The 16,790-nt window shown below is 36.3% G+C and overlaps 1 protein-coding gene across 1 annotated transcript in view; it reads right to left on the reverse strand.

Annotated features, from left to right (window-relative positions):
• Positions 1–16,790, reverse strand: part of PTPRR (protein tyrosine phosphatase receptor type R) — a 241,976-nt gene that overhangs the window by 123,883 nt on the left and 101,303 nt on the right. The gene's annotated exons all lie outside the window — the stretch shown is intronic.

Below are 16,790 nucleotides of genomic sequence, written 5' to 3' on the forward strand. Positions count from 1 at the left end.
AAATTTATCTTAAGGAAATAATTTTAATGCATAAAAAATAAATAGACAAAGATTTTCTTTGCAACATTATAGTAAAAAATCCAAAGCAACTTAAATTAACATCAATGTAAAAAGGATAAGTAAATTATGGTACCTCAACAGGAGGTAACTGTCCTCTAATTCTTCCTTTCCTACATCATTAGTTCACCCTCTGTATTGGGTCTTTCCAATGTGTCTTCACATGTGCTGTCATATTTCTCATATTAAAATAAAAGCCAAAAAACCAAAACAACTTCTTGTCCAGAAATCACCCCTTCTCATCACTCTCCTTTCAAACAAAGGTCTCAAAAGAGTTGTCCATATGCATTGTTTCTAGTTCCTCCATTCTGCCTCCCATTATCCCTGTGTTTAGCTCCTATTATACGAAACCAGGATTCCTACATGTAACAGCCAATTCTCAATCTTCATCCTACTTGACCTATGAGCAGCCTTTGATACAGATGATTCCTTCTTTCCCCCTGATATTCTGTCCTCTCCAGGCTTGCAGGACACCATGCTTTCTTAATGTTGCTTTTTACTCTTTGGCTACTCCTTTTCAAGTCTCCTTTGCCCATTCCTCTTCATCTTTCTGATCTGTCTACACTGGGGGGCCCAGTGCTCAATTCTCCATCTCTTCCTTTTTTTCTGAACAACAGTCTCAAATTCACCAGGAGCTCACTCTCAGAACCCCAAACTGGAACTTCCCATTGCATACTTGACATACCCTCTTACATGACTAACGTGGTCTTGTCTACACTGAATTCTTGATTTCTACCCTACCCACTTACACCCCAAATCCTTCAGTTTTGTTCCTCTCCGTAACTTTAATTTCCTGTGTGCTCAGGTTGAAAAACCAGGCGTAATTTTTGCCTCCTTTCTTTCTCTCGTGCTCACAGTTGGTAATCCAATCAGCTCTACCTTTGAACAATATTCGGAAAACCACTTTTTACCACCTCCATCATTACCACCCTAACTCCATCACCTCTCACGGAGGCTATGGCGACAGCCTCCTCACTGGTCTCCCTGCTTTCACTCTGCTCCCTCTAGTTTATTTTATGCACAAAGCCAGAGTAAGTTTTTAAACCATAAATTATATCATGTCAGTACCCTCCTAAAAACCCTCCAGAGTCCCTACTTGATCTCCCTAATAGCAATCAACATCCTGCCAATCAATCCCCCGCCAATCAACATCTCCTATCCCTCTCCCCCTTATTTTACTCCTTTCTTTCGGGTCTGGGCTGCTCTTCAAACACAGCAAACTCCCTCTGCCCTCAGGCCCTTTGCATTTACTCTCTCACTGTTAGGAACCCTCTCCCTGAGATATCTGCCAGGCTCACAGCTTCATTTCACTCAGGTTTCGCTCCTCAAACACCATCTTTTCAAAGGTGCCTTCCCTAATCAGACTATTTTAAAGTATCACCTTGTCTGTCACTGACTGCCTCCTTACTCTGCTTTATTATTTTTGCTCCTCAGCACTTTCCATCTTTGATATATAATACTCTCTCTCCTTACTAGAAGGCATATTCAAGATAGCAGCGATAATGGCTATTTTGCTTACTGATGATCCACGGAGTATAGACAATGCCTGGCTTATGGCAGAAGCTCAATAAATATCTTTTGAATGAATGAAAGAGTAAAGTAGTTGCATAACTTAATATTAGGTGAAATAAGCATAATGCAAAGCTGTGTGCTAGGTATACATAATGCAAAGCATGTATACTTTATAACTGTGTAGTAAGATCTGTAAGGTGATTCAAAGACATTAAAAATAATTGTGATTAATGGGTTTTGAATAAGTCAGATTGTTGGGCTAATTTCCAAGATTTTTAAAAAATAAAATTACTGTACATATCTGGGAAACGATGCCAGTTCACAGTTACAGAGAAAGCAATTGCTTTTCTGGAGAACTTACTAGCTTCAACCACATATCTCAAAGGAAAATAAACAGTGATTTCAGAGTTAATATCACTCACGTACATTTGAACATCATCTCCCATTCAGTATAGTGCACCAGGTAAGTGCAAAAATGCAGAGTCAGATGGTTTGGGTCTCAAGTGTGGCTCTTCCACTTAATAGCTAGATGAGTTTGGGTGAGTTACTGACTCAGTGTTTTTTTGTAAGACTTCATTGTTTTCTTTTTTAAGAGCAGTTTTAGGTTCACAGCAAAATTGAGTGGAAGGTACAGGGATTGCCCATATTCCTCCTGCCCTCACACATTCATAGCCTCCTGCATGATCAGCATCTCCCACCAGAGGGGACATTAGTTACAATTGATGAATCTGCATTGACACATCATGATCACCTTAAAGTCCATAATTTTTATTAGCATTCACTCTTGAGGTTGTACATGCTGTAGGTTTGGTCAAATGTATAATGACATATCCACCAAAACACCAATATTATAGAGTATTTTTACTGTCCCACAAATCCTCTGTGCTAGATCTATTCATCCTCCTCTTCTCCCTAACCCTTGGCAATCACTGATCTTTTTACTATCTCCAAAGTTTTGCCTTTTCTCGGATGCCATATAGTTGGAATCATACAGTATGTAGACTTTTCAGATTGGCTTCTTTCACTTAGTAATATGAATTTAAGTTTCCTCCATGTCTTTTCATGGCTTGATAGCTCATTTCATTTCAATTCTTTTCAGCACTGAGTAATAGTCCATTGTCTGGATGAACCGACATTTATTTATTCATTCATCGACTGAAGGACATCTTGGTTGCTTGCAAATTATGGCAATTATGAATACAACTGTTATAGACATCTACTTGGAGGCTTTTGTATTCAAGATTAGCTTTTTGTATCTAATTTGGAGGGTCATTGAGAACCTCAAAATTTAGTATTTCATTTACTCCAAACACAATGGAAAAGTTTTGTGGTTTATTAACATCAGTAGAATCATTCTTGATATAAAAAGAAAATAAAAATCTTAAATGTTTCTGGTTATCAAATGTATGTTATGTGATGTGCTTTCTTTACAGTATTCAATTTTTGAGTACTGCTGGCTGTCATGTGTTTTGAGCAAAGCAATTGCTAAAAAACTTATCTTCAAAACCATTTTTTGAGCTCTATGTGTACAAAATGTATTTAGTAGATTTTTAATAACAGATAGTCTATCTTCCATTTCATCTGAACATCCTGACATAGGCACAATAAAAGTGAGCTTATGTGAGCCTCACTGTATACAGACTGTTTTTGTATTACAGTTTTCCTAGCCTTGTACACAAACATTGACTCATTGACGGTGGATTAGGTCTTACCAAATGTCAATTGGCACCTTAAGGCAAAATAGATTGTGATTTGCAAATAAGTGTTTTGATTTAATACAATCAGTAATTTTATCAGTGCTGAAGATAATCATGAAAACTGAGAAAAATTACACGTGTATCAACATTTATTAGATTCCTGCCCATGGATCTGAAAATGAATTACCAAGGTAGAAAACACAAATGTAGAACACAAGTTAGAAGACACAAAAGAAAGGATTCTCTTCCATTGTTAGAGGATCATAATAGACACTAAGTAAACTAAAAACTAAATTAACTAAAGACCACAGAGTCTGTGTCTTCACATAAAAAAAATCCAGTTTCATAAAAAAAAAAATTAACTGAGTTGTCTAATCTGGATTATAAAGAACACATTATAAAATAAGCAAAAACTAATACAAAGTATAAATAAGTCATGTCCCCTCTTTGGTCTTGCCTGCCCTTCACTCTTTCTTTGGGTCTGCTGCTTGTTTTGTTTCCCTGGCTTGGAATGGATGTTTATTTGATTCATTCAACACATATTTATTGAGCTTCTAATATATACCAAGCACTGTATACGTTGGGCATACAATGGTTATCAAGGCACTGTCTCTGCCCCCACAGTCCTTTTCTGCTCTTAGCAAAGGCAAATCCCTCCACTTTCGCTCCCATTCCCTGACACATTATCAAGAATTTTCTTCCTCTTCTGTCTTCTGTATCATCAGTTCCTTCCTCACTAAGGATTATGCATACAAGCATGCAAATATGTATAAGCAAGTTTGAAAATTAAACTTTCATAGAGCACCTCTTTCTTTATTGATTGTCCATTTCTTTGTTCCCCATCACATGAAATATTTTCAAGCAAATCATCTATAGTCTCTGCCTCATCCATATCACGATTTCTCTCTTCAACCACGTTTATCTGACACTGCCTCCCCCCGCCCCCCAACAACTGAGAGAAACCAGTCTTGTCAAGATCACCAATGACCTCCCTGTTGCCAAGTCCAATAGATACTTGGGTCCCTCACGTAATTTTCAGCAAGTATTTGGCACAGTTAAATATTTTTTTCTTTCTTGAAACTTTCTTTTCTAAGCTTTTGTGGCATCATATTCTCCCAGCTTTTCTCCAAAGGAAATGCAAATGTGTTTTTTTTTTCCATTTCCTTTGCTGACTCTTCTTCCACATCACTTCTAAATGCTGATGGGACTTTGGGTTCCTTCCTGCCTACTTCCCGGACATTTTCTATCTATACTCTGTGTCTAGGAAATACTTATCCGGTCGTAGGCTTTACACACTCTTTATAGGTTGATGTTTCCCAAATGCCTATCTCCAACCCTGATCTTTACCCCAAGTTCCATAGACTCCTATATCTAACGGCTCTCTGATATCTCCATTGGGATGTCTAAAAGGAATCTCAAGTTTAATATATCCAAAATTGAGACTCAGATTATTCTTAAATCTGATATTCTTCTAACTTTCCTATTTTCGGTAATGGAACTACTAGTCATCCAATTGCATAATATAACAATCTGGGAAGTACCTATGAATCTTTTCTTCCCTCACCTACAATACCCACCCCATCCTTAAGATCTGTCAGTTCTGCCTCCAAATACACAGGAAGTCTTCCCATTTTAATCTGTCTCCACTGTCAGCACAAAGTTCAACTACCATTTTCTATATCTTGGGATACTATTATAGCATTCCCATTCCATTCTTCCCTCACTCCAATCCATTCCATACATAGCATCAGGAAAGATCTTTTCAAAATGGAATAAGATCACGTCTATTCCATGCAAAACTCTTTAGAGCTTCTTTCTGACTGCTTTTAGAATAAAGTCCCTACTTCTCACTGTGGACTACAAAGCCCTCCATATCTATGTCTCCAGCTTACTTGACCGGCCTCATCTTTCTCTTTCCAATGCTCCCACCACACTGGCATCCTTTCTGCTTTGCAAACCTTTTTCCTGGTTGTTCCTTCTGATGTGTAATGTTGTTTTGCCAAATATTGAAATTCTGCTCTACTCTCATCCTTCAGGTTTCGGTCAAGTGTCCATCCTCATGGAGGCTACTCTGATCATCTTATCTAAATAAGGACCCCAGCTCCCCACCCTCATCACAGTCTCTATCTCAGTACATGGTGTGTTTCTTCCGTAGATCCTATTACAATCTCTACTGACTACATTTATCTATTTTATATATATCTGAATGGTAGCAATTTGAGGAGTAAGCTGTAGTTGCCTTATTCACCCCAGTGCCTATCATAAATCTTGGAACATAAGTAGATCCTCAGTAAATGTTTGTTGAACAGACAAATGGAAGCAAACAGAAAATAACAAAGAGAGAAAGTAAACAGAAAAATAGCAAACAACTAACTAAGGGCCCAAGTAGAGGAAGTACAAGGGGCTTATTGAGCATTTTTTAAGGGCACCTAATCCTTCCTTCAGGGGAAGAGATGTCCAAGGCCCACTTATTTCCCTGACCACAACTTATACACTAAACTTTATTTCAAAGAACACTCCAATCTACCCATAGGCCCAACTACACCATTTAGCCATGTAGGTCAAGTCTATGTCTACATGTGTTAAATATGTATACACATACATCATATGTATATGTACTTATGCTAAATAAAACACACTCAAATCTAGACATTACACCACATTGTGTGTTATTTTATAATTGCTTGGGTATATTGTTCTTAATTTCTTATCACAAGTTAAAGATTCTGATTGAGGTCTAAACATCACATGTTTACTTCTCTAAAATAGAGGTTTACCTTTACTTATTGAATTTCAGCAAGATGATGTCTCAGAGAAGTTGAGAGCCATGGCAAAAGCTTTTATGTACTACCTATAATAAATAATGTCCAGGTGTGATATTTCTATTTCTTTGTCAGTAGAGATATTACAGCATTGATTTTTCACAACATGGACATATATGTTCACATGGATATGTACATGTTTCATATGTATATCAAAGTTTTAATAAGTAACAAAAAGTCAATTCTTTCTGAGAAATAGATATCAGAAAACATTCTTGTTGGTGAAAAAAAGAGCACTTCAAATGTTTGATGTATAAATCATTTCAAAAAAGAGGTAAGTTTTCATAAAATAAGCCCAGTCCAAGTCCTGATACATAAATTCACAGGGCCTAAAATAATCCATGTCACCTGATACCAAAACCTGGTAAGGATAACACAAAAAAAGAAAATTGCTGACCAATATCTCTGATGAATACAGATGCAAAAATCCTAAACAAAATTCTAGCAAATTGAATGCAACAATGCATTAAAAAGATTACTCATCACGACCAGGGGCACAAGGATGGTTCAACATACGCAAAAGCAATCCTAAGAAAAAAGAACAGTGCTGGAGGTATCACACTCCCTGACTTCAGCTTGTACTACAGGGCAACAATAATCAAAACAGTATCATATTGGCAGAAAAACAGATACACAGATCAATTGAGAACCCAGAAATAAACCCACATAAATATGGACAAATAATTTTCAACAAAGAAGCCAAAAACATACAATGGAGAAAAGACAGCCTCTTCAATAAATGGTGCTGGGAGAATTGGAAAGCCACATGCAAAAGGATGAAATTAGACTGCTATCTGTCACCATGTACCAAAATTAACTCAAAATGGATTAAAGACCTAAGCATAAGACCTGAAACAATAAACTGCATAGAAGAAAACATAGGTATTAAACTTATAGAACTTGGGTTCAAAGAGGATTTTATGAATTTGACTCCAAAGGCAAGGAAGGTAAAAGCTAAAATAAATGAAGGGGACTATATCAAACTTAAAAGCTTCTGCACAGCAAAAGAAACCATCGACAAAATTAAGAGGCAACCAACCGAATGGAGAAGATATTTGCAAACAACGTCTCTGATAAGGGGCTAATATCCAAAATATGTAAGGAACTCATACAACTAAACAACAACAACAAAAACAATCCAATTAAAAAATGGGCAGAGAATCTGAATAGACATTTCTCCAAAGAAGACATACAAATGGCCAATAGATACATTAAAAATGTTCATCACTAATCATCAGAGAAATGCAAATAAAAACCAGAATGAGATATCACCCCACACCATTTAGAATGTCTATGATTAACAAGAAAAATAATAACAAGTGTTGGAGAGGCTGTGGAGAAAAAGGAACCCTCATACACTGTTGGTGGGAATGCAGACTGGTGCAGCCGTTATGGAAGGCAGTGTGGAGATTCCTCAAAAAATTAATAGAATTACCATATGACCCAGCAATCCCTCTCCTGGGTATCTACCCAAAAAATCTGAAAATATTTATCTGTAAAGGTATGTGTGCTCCAATGTTCACTGGAGCTTTATTTACGGTGGCTAAGACATGGAAACCAAAGTGTCCTTCAATAGACGATTGGATAAAGAAGTTGTGGTATATACACACAATGGAATACTATTCTGCCATAAGAAAAGATGAAATAGTACCATTTGCGACAACAGGGATGGATCTTAAAATTATTATGCTGAGTGAAATAAGTCAGACAGAAAAAGTCGAGAACCATTTGATTTCACTGATATGTCACTGGTACATAAAACTGAAACCAACAAAAGAACAAGACAAACAAATGAAGAAACAAAAACTCATAGACACAGACGATAGTTTAGTGGTTACCAGAGGATAAGGCAGAGGGGGATGGTAGATGAGGGTAAAGAGGATCCAATATATGGTGGTGAAAAGAAAACTGACTCTGGATGGTGAACACACAATGTGATATATAGATGATATATTACAGAATTGTATAGTGCAGAATTATTGACCTGAAATCAATAAACCTTAATTTAAAAACAAAATCCATGTCACGAGCACTTTGTCACACAGCAGGTCAGATCAAAGGGCAGAATCCCAGAGAGCCATAGCACACTGGGGTGTCCCACCCGGCCTTTGAATCAGCAGCTCATCATAAATAACATCGTAACAAGTGATTCAGGCCACAATGATATGAACAAAATACAAGAAAGTCTCCAGAGTTCTGATCTCTCTAACATCCAGGTTACCTATTTACCTGGAGGTAAAGCAAGTGTCTGGAAACATGATGTCCACTTCGGAATATGCTGCTGGACTGCACAGCTTAAGACTGTAGTGAATGTGGGCACACACATTCATTGGGCTATTATACTAAAACTACAACAAAAACCAAACCTAACAAGAATAGTAATAATAAAGTATTTGGGGTGTGTGATCTGGACCCTGTTTACCTGTCCCAACTTGTTGAAACCACTTTTCCCCTTGCCCATTACATTTCAGACACACTGTTCTCCTTTCTGTGCTGTGTTATAGAGTTTGATTGTGAAATCCTTGAACATTTGAATGTGATACGTATTGAAGAGAGACAGGAACCAACTGACACACTAGGCCAGTGATCAGGGCATCAGAGGATGGGGCTAAGGAGCATAATAAGGAAGAACTTGATTCTATAAGCTTTTATATCAACAATAGTAATAATACGAGCTAACACGTAGGTAGCACTTCATGTTCCAGTCACTAAGCGCTTACCCTTAACACATTGACCTACCTAATATTTGCAACAAACTCTTGAGATTGGTAGAATTATTATCCTCATTTAATAATGAGGAAACTGAGAATCAAGAGTATTAATAACTTTACAAAGATATATGTCTATTAAGTCTCCCTACATACACACACACACACACACAAATGGGATTCATTCACATGGAGAAGATCATATTTGAATTAGCTTTCATGGCAGTTTTTTAAAAGAACTACTTTGGCATAGTAGAATGAGTTGAATGATAATATAATAATACAATATATATCATAAAATATAAAGAGTTAGCTTATGATCCCGGATCTCCCACTAATTGTATGAGTTAGGCGGTGACTTTACATCTCTGGATTACAGCTTTCTTAGCTTCAAATGGATAGAGTTGAATTCTATAATCTTAAAGCCTGTTGTGATGGTTAATTTTATTTATCAATTTGATTGGGCCACAAAGTACCTGGATATTTGGTTGAACATTATTCTGGGTGTGCCTGTGAGGGTGTTTCTGGATGAGATTAACAATTTGAATTGATTGACTGAGTAAAGCAGATTGCCCTGCTAACATGGGTGGGCCTCATTCAATCTGTTGAAGATCTGAATAGAATAGAAAGGCTGAGTAAGAGAGAATTTGCTCTCTCTGTTTATCTGTTCTTAAACGGAGACATTGATCTCCTTCAGCTTTAGGACTTGAACTTGGACTAAAATTTAAACCACTGGCTCTCCTGGTTCTCAGGCCTTCAGAATCATTCTGGAACCATACCAGTGGCTCTTCTGCGTCTCCAGCTTGCTGACTACAGATCGTGAAATTTCTTAGCCTCCGTAACTGTGTGAGCAAATCAATCCCTTTTAATAAATTATATCTATCTATCTATCTATCTATCTATCTATCTATCTATCTATCTATCTATCTATCTATCTATCTATCTATCATCTTCTATTGGTTCTGTTTTTCTGGAGAACCCAGACTAATACAACCATTGAATAATACTGACAATCTTTGATAACAGAGTTTTAAAACATATATTATGATTGAACATTTCCCTCTCCTACATCCTCCTTGTAGAAAGTTTTAACTTTTATTCTATAGACATGAGGGTAAAAATAGATGGTGTGGGGGTGTAGCAGATTAGATTGTGGTTACCAAATTGAGAGAATATGTATCAGAAACTCATAAGAGTCAATTTATCTTTTGCCCACATTGCTGAACAGAATACTTGTACAACTGAAGTAATTGTGACCCTCTATTTTAGCTCCATTGTCTGTTGGCAAAGAAAAAATTAGATTACATGGAGTTCTCATTGAAACAAAATGAATAATAATACTAAAAGAATTATTGAATTACTCATAAAATACAAGCAACACCAGCTTAACACAGCTGTCTTTGCAAACATAATCTGCTAAATTAATACAACTTTACAAAGACAAATATTTTCACAGATGTCCTTTCATGATTCATAAAATACTGTTTCATTTCCTTCATTTAGGCAGTGATCAGCAAATTATATTGAGAAGAGCTGTATAGAAGTCATATTTTGTGAGATTTTAATCGACGTATAGTTACAGGAATTAGGCATATGATACAACAGTTAAAATGGCTTTGTATATGAATGGAAATAACAGGGTAGTAAATTTGTAATTAGTTCCAAATGTACTGTTATACTGTTTGTAAATATCTGTTTTAATAATTAAGAAACAAACCATGTTCAAGGAATGAGATCTTACAGTTTAGGTTTTCCTATCTCTCTCAATTTACAAGTGCATTTTACCAAACGCATAGCAAGGTAGCTTCCCATCTGAGGTCAGACAGCTATTGAGAGACGTGCGGTTAGATCCAGGTTTTCAGACTTCCATGCCAGGAATCCTTCTCTTTGCTTGCAACATTTATAATTAGTGTCTATATTTTGAGATATAGCTTTTCAATACATGATTCTGTGAGAACATAACTAAGTAATGGCTTTCAGCATTGAATAAAATTTCTTCCAATATGGTATCTTGGAAACTTCTTATTTAAAAAAAAATTAGTCCTGAAATGGCAATATCTTTGTAACTTTTGGTCTACATACATCAGAGTGACCTACTTCAACTCAAGAGAATGAACGAGTGTTTAAGAGAATTATCACGTAGATTAGTTTATATTATATTCCTTCATAGAGAAAATGCCTAATTTAGTAAGGCTAAACTGCTCATTTATCTTCAAAACCAAAATTTGAAAAGAACATACCTTACAAAAGTCGGTTTCTGACTGGGAGCCATGCTGCTCACCTATGTGCCAGAGAGAATGGTCATGCTAATTGCTGTATTGTCTTCACAATTCCGGCACCATCCTGTAGATTTTATCACTTTAGCACCCTCTTCTGGATAGTGGAATCCAAAGGTTAACTCTGGGCATAGGGAGTCAGCATCTTCAGATCACAGAGATAAAAATTATGGGGCATTAATTGAAAGAAGCATCCTTTAAGGATGCCGGGTCAATACCAAGTTCAAATGCCAGAGTGTGTTACTAAATCTAAATGGAAACACCAAGAAGAAGCAATACATTTAAATAGACAGAGGAGGCCAAAATGTACTCCACAAATATGTGAGCCTTGAAGCTTGTGATAAGAAGATATATGGAAGATTTCACTGGGTCACTGGATAGGAACGTTTTATATAGATCCTATGGATTCGAATGTGAGAATTCTGGGGTCATGCCAAAGCTGTAATCTCCATGGAGAAATAGAGTGAGATTGTGCAGAAGTGAAATAAGGAAAAGATAGTGTCTGAGTGAAGAGAGATTTTCTATTATTCCCTATCACCTGTCAGAAGACAGAGCAGTTTCTTTTACATGTAATTGGGTCATTTCTACATATTGGATAAGGAAACATCAAAGCATTGACAATCATTCTAGAGAACTGCCTGAACCTCTTCCTGACTGCTGTGAAACTGATACATGTGTACCTGCTCACATGCATGGCAGGGACTAGGGTAAGAGGCATTAGGGTGCAAAAAATAAGGAGGCCCTCACTCTTAGGGTTAAATTGAGGTCAAGTATTTGGTATTTTGGGGATTAAAATGGGATTAAAATCAGATAGTCTACTTGCATGACCCTAAGAGAGAGTCCCTCCCTGCATTTTGTGCCCTTAGTGTCTCTCTTGCCTGCCTCTAGTCCTGGGCGTGTGTGTGTGTGTGTGTGTGTGTGTGTGTGTGTGTGTGTGTACCAACACAAGTATGGTCTTTACAGTTAGGTTAGTCAGGGCTATTTGTTTTAGCATTTGAAGACCCCCTATGCTAGTCACTTACATAGGAAGTAAACTTACCCACACTTCCTAGCAATACTATACAAATATCCATATGGCTCTTTACAATTGCAGAAAGTTTGCCCAAGGCCACACAGGAAGTTACCAGAAATGGAATTAGAATCAGTCTGCTTCTTGGTTTCCTGCTGCTACAACACCACCCACTTACCCACATATCCAAAGACAGACAGACTGTTGACAGTGCTGATGAAGGTGTGAACTGGCTGGGAACCACAGGCCATTGCATGCGTGATTGTAAAAACTGAAGTTTCAAGATGATTGCTTCTCCAAAAAAAAAAGCTTTAATTTTTTTTTCAGTCATCGTGAAAATTTCAAAAAATAGTAAAAAGAAAATAAAGTTCATTCATCTTTTCACTAAAAGACAGCAACTTATATTTCATGTATCTCCAGGCTTTTTTCTAACATACAAACACAATATATATTCTTTTTATAATGATTCCTTTTTAAAAGAAATAGTTTTATACTCTATAATGCTATCTTTTTTTTCACTTAATATATGATGCCATTTTCTCAGTCAAAATATGGGTTTATCTTACATAAATATTTTAAAATATAATTCATTCATCCTTATCAATGGACATTTATGTTTCCATTTTATCCTATGACATTCCTTATGCACTTGTTATGTCACTTTCTTATAATTTATAGAATTAGAATTACTGGGTCAAAAATCTATGATTTTTTGAAGGACTTTTGAAAATTTTGCCGACTTGCCCTCCCGGAAGATTGTAAACTGTGCATTTCCACCAGCAGTGTGTGTGGAGCTGGCTGTCTTTGCCTGAGACTAATGCTTTTTTGTGTTTGAAATAAGCCCATTCATTTGAAACGTCTACTATCACCCCACGTTATTGGTTGCTTTTATTTCTAGAGCCACAAAAAACTGAAATCAATTAATCTAGTCATTCATTTATTTTCCAAAAACTTACTGTGCACATACCAAGTTTGAAATATGGTAAGGGAAACCATGAATGAGATAGAGTCTTCTTCCTCAAAAATTATCTAAATTTGACAAAGAACCTCAACTAATCTGAGGCACTGGCTTTAAGCCTCACAGAACCAAACAACATGGATACCATTATTACTCCCATTATGTAGATGAGGAAACTGAGGTGCATTGCTCAAGATCACATAACTTGTAAACGGTGGAGCAGAGATCTAAATTCTGGCAGTTTGACTCTAGATGCTATGCTGTTAAGCATTATGGTACAGTGTCTAAAAGAGATACATAAATAGTTCTAATTGTTAGAAAAAATATGTGGTAAGATTGTGTGTATAGGTCCTGGTCAGAAAGAGAAAGTGCAATGTAAGTGTGCCGAAGCAAAAAATTCTTTATGTGATAGTAGATAGACCTGGAAGTGCTGATGTGGTCCCTCCTCTGGCCAAGTAGTAGGCACTGAAGCTGTAGTTCTGACCTCCTCAGTTCTGGTAGATTTCTTAACCCCATAGACCTGAGTTGACTGAACAACGGCTGACATGACTTCATGAAGGATGAGGGAGAGACTGGGGAGCTACAGCCACTCACTTGTCTCCGAATCCTGTGCGTATCTCTGTAACTGCTTGACTGCCTGTTTGGGAATCATCTGAAAAGAAAGCAACCTTTCTTTTGAACTGAGGCTGAGTCATCCTTCTTTCCAGTTGTTGAATCTGGACTAGGATTTGTCCTAACTCACCATTCCCATCAAAGGACCATTATACTTAAAATACTGTAATAGTTCGAAAGAAAGTTAAGGCAATCAGAGACGATTCTACTACAACTCTTGATGGGAAGAACCTTGATGGGCAGAACTTCAGTTTGTAAAGGGATGAGAAGAACATTTCAGTAGAATGCATAACAGGAGGCATTATATGGACATAAAAAAAGAGGGTGTTATGTTGTGGGGTATGATAAGAAATCCAGTTTGACCAATGGTATTGACATTGATATGGGGTATAATGATAGAAAAGAATGAACAAGCAATAGGCTAGGTTCAATTATTAAGACCCTCAATTGCTAGGCTGTGTAGTTTGATTTTGATTTTGTAGGAATCCACTGGAAATTCCACTGAAAGTTAAACTATTTAGCACAGCAATAAGAGCCCTCTATAAATGAATCTCAAAATCCCTTTGTAAATGCTCTGTACACAACTACTTACCAGCACATTTACACATTCTCTTAGATTAAGACATACCATACTACTATTTATTCATTCCCCAAACACGCCATGTCATTTTGTACCTCCAAACCTTTCCTTCCTTTGCTTATTATGTTCTGAATTGTTTTAAAGCCCCCAACTCTTTTATCAAATCTTATTTATCCTTAAAGTCCCAGCCTAAGTGATACTTCCATGATATCCTTATTCCAAATCAGAAATTGTTCTTTTCCTCTCCTACAGCTGATTTCTTTCTGCCTTATTTTGTTGGTCTATGTGGAAATATTATTTGGAGACTGATCCAACAGCAATTCCCAAGTCCCTCCTTTCTCCCTGCCGCTTCCCATAGAGGGGTTGGAACAACTGAGTACATTTCTGCAGCCTTTCTTACAGATAAGTATGGTCATGTGGGACAGCTCCGACATGTATGCAGGGCATTTGTAGGGAAGCTTATGCTTCTTTATAGAAGCATAAAAGGCAGACAGCTCCAGAGACAGCTCCTCTCTGGAGCTGTCTGCCTCTTTCTCATTTTTGCTTTGGCCACTGACAAGATGCTCAGAGATGTGGCAGCTACCTTGTAACCATGAGGTGGAAAGCACAAGACCAGAAGGCACATGCCAAGGATGGCAAAGCGAAGTGATGAAACATTGTTGAAATATTGCTTTTGACTAGGGCTGCTCATCTACAGACTTCTTACATGTGAGATATTAAAATTATTTATTGCATGAGCCTCTGTTAGTTGAATTTTGTTTCTTGCTGCTGAAGGCATTCCTAATGCTGCGTTTCCCCCAAAATAAGACCTAGCTGGACCATCAGCTCTAATGCGTGTTTTGGAGCAAAAATTAATATAAGACCCGGTCTTATATTATATTATATAAGAACTGATATTATTATATTATATTATATTATATTATATTATATTATATTATATTATATTATATTATATTACACCTGGTCTTATATATTATATTATTATATTATATTATATTATATTATATTATATTATATTATATTATATTATGTTATGTTATGTTATGTTATGTTATCTTATGTTATGTTATATTAAAGACCCAGTCTTATATGAATATTAATTTTTACATTAATTTTACATTAATTTTTGCTCCAAAAAACTCATTAGAGCTGATGGTCCGGCTAGGTCTTATTTTTGGAGAAACGTGGTGGATACAATCTATTTGCCCATCTTTACCTCTACATTATAAATTTTTGGCTCAATATATTTTAAAAGCTTTGATGGAAAATTGCAAATATCTTCATCTTTGTATTTGCTTTTTATTGCCCCCATCATTGGTACAAACCGTCAATAAATGCTGAATTGACTGAATATGGTTTCATCTATCAATGTGAGCAACTAAGAGTGCGAGGGAGAAATTAAACATAACAACTACATAAACACTACTTAATGCTGTACTTCCTTTAAAGATAATTTTTGAAACCTTTTTTTAGGTTATAACATTTTTCTTTGTTGATATATTATCTAATCTGTTCAAAGTTGAACTCAGAATGTTAGTGAGCCAATTTCCTTCCACCTTATGTAGATGAACTTTGGAACTGAAGGCATATTAATAATTTTTTGTATGATATCTCACAAGGAAAAGATAAACAAGCAGCAGTCATGTAAATACAGCTGGACTTTTCCAGTGATATCACATTTCACTGTTTATCACTCCTTGGACGATTCCCTTAAAAATACATCCAGGTAAGCATCTGCTATATTTGTTAAACCCTAAAGAGCCACCCTGAAGTTATTTTCAGCAGTTATGTCCCAGTAAGAACTTCACCTAAAATTAATAAGCAATTGTTGAGGTTGAATGGAGGATTCAAAGCACATACAGTCCTTGGAATTTATTTGTAGAAGTCAGTTATCAAATGTTGAGTGGTGAAACTGCACAATACATTTTCTAACTTTGAGTAATAATATTAAAAAATATCTCGTCTTTAACAATATAGACATAATATAGTTACTTCTACAGAGGTCTTTTCCCTTATTTTCTAGGTATGTGCAAAAATTAGTGATAAAAGGTCACTATGTATTAACCTGTTTTAGGATGGCCCTCGAACTTTTTAACAATTACTTAAGTAAACGTTTTAAAGGAACACTTTCTTGAATATTGAATTAATGCAACAAAGCTGGTCCTGTATATAATAAATATGAAATCTATACCCAAAACTAATGTTACCTGAAAATGCTTACTGAGAAAACATTTCTTGGTTAAATGTATTTGGAATTTAAGTAGTTTCTCAACTAGAATGAGAATGCCATGGGGAGACTCGTACCCAACATTTTAAATGACAATGGAAATCTCAGTGCCATGCATATTTCTTTACCCTTAACAAACAGCATAATTATCTGTCTGTCTTCCACAGAAAGACAAAAGCTCACTGAGCAATGAGCTTTAAGACCTCCTAAGTGAGAAAATCAAACCTAATTGAAATGCGCTATGGCAATTCCATGACTGCATATCTTGTCAGCATTAACTAGGATCTGACTGATTATTCTTCTGAAGGGTAATGCATATTAGTGAATGTGCA

Source organism: Rhinolophus hipposideros (genome assembly GCF_964194185.1).
Source record: "Rhinolophus hipposideros genome assembly, chromosome: 9".
Taxonomy (NCBI): Eukaryota; Metazoa; Chordata; class Mammalia; order Chiroptera; family Rhinolophidae; genus Rhinolophus; species Rhinolophus hipposideros.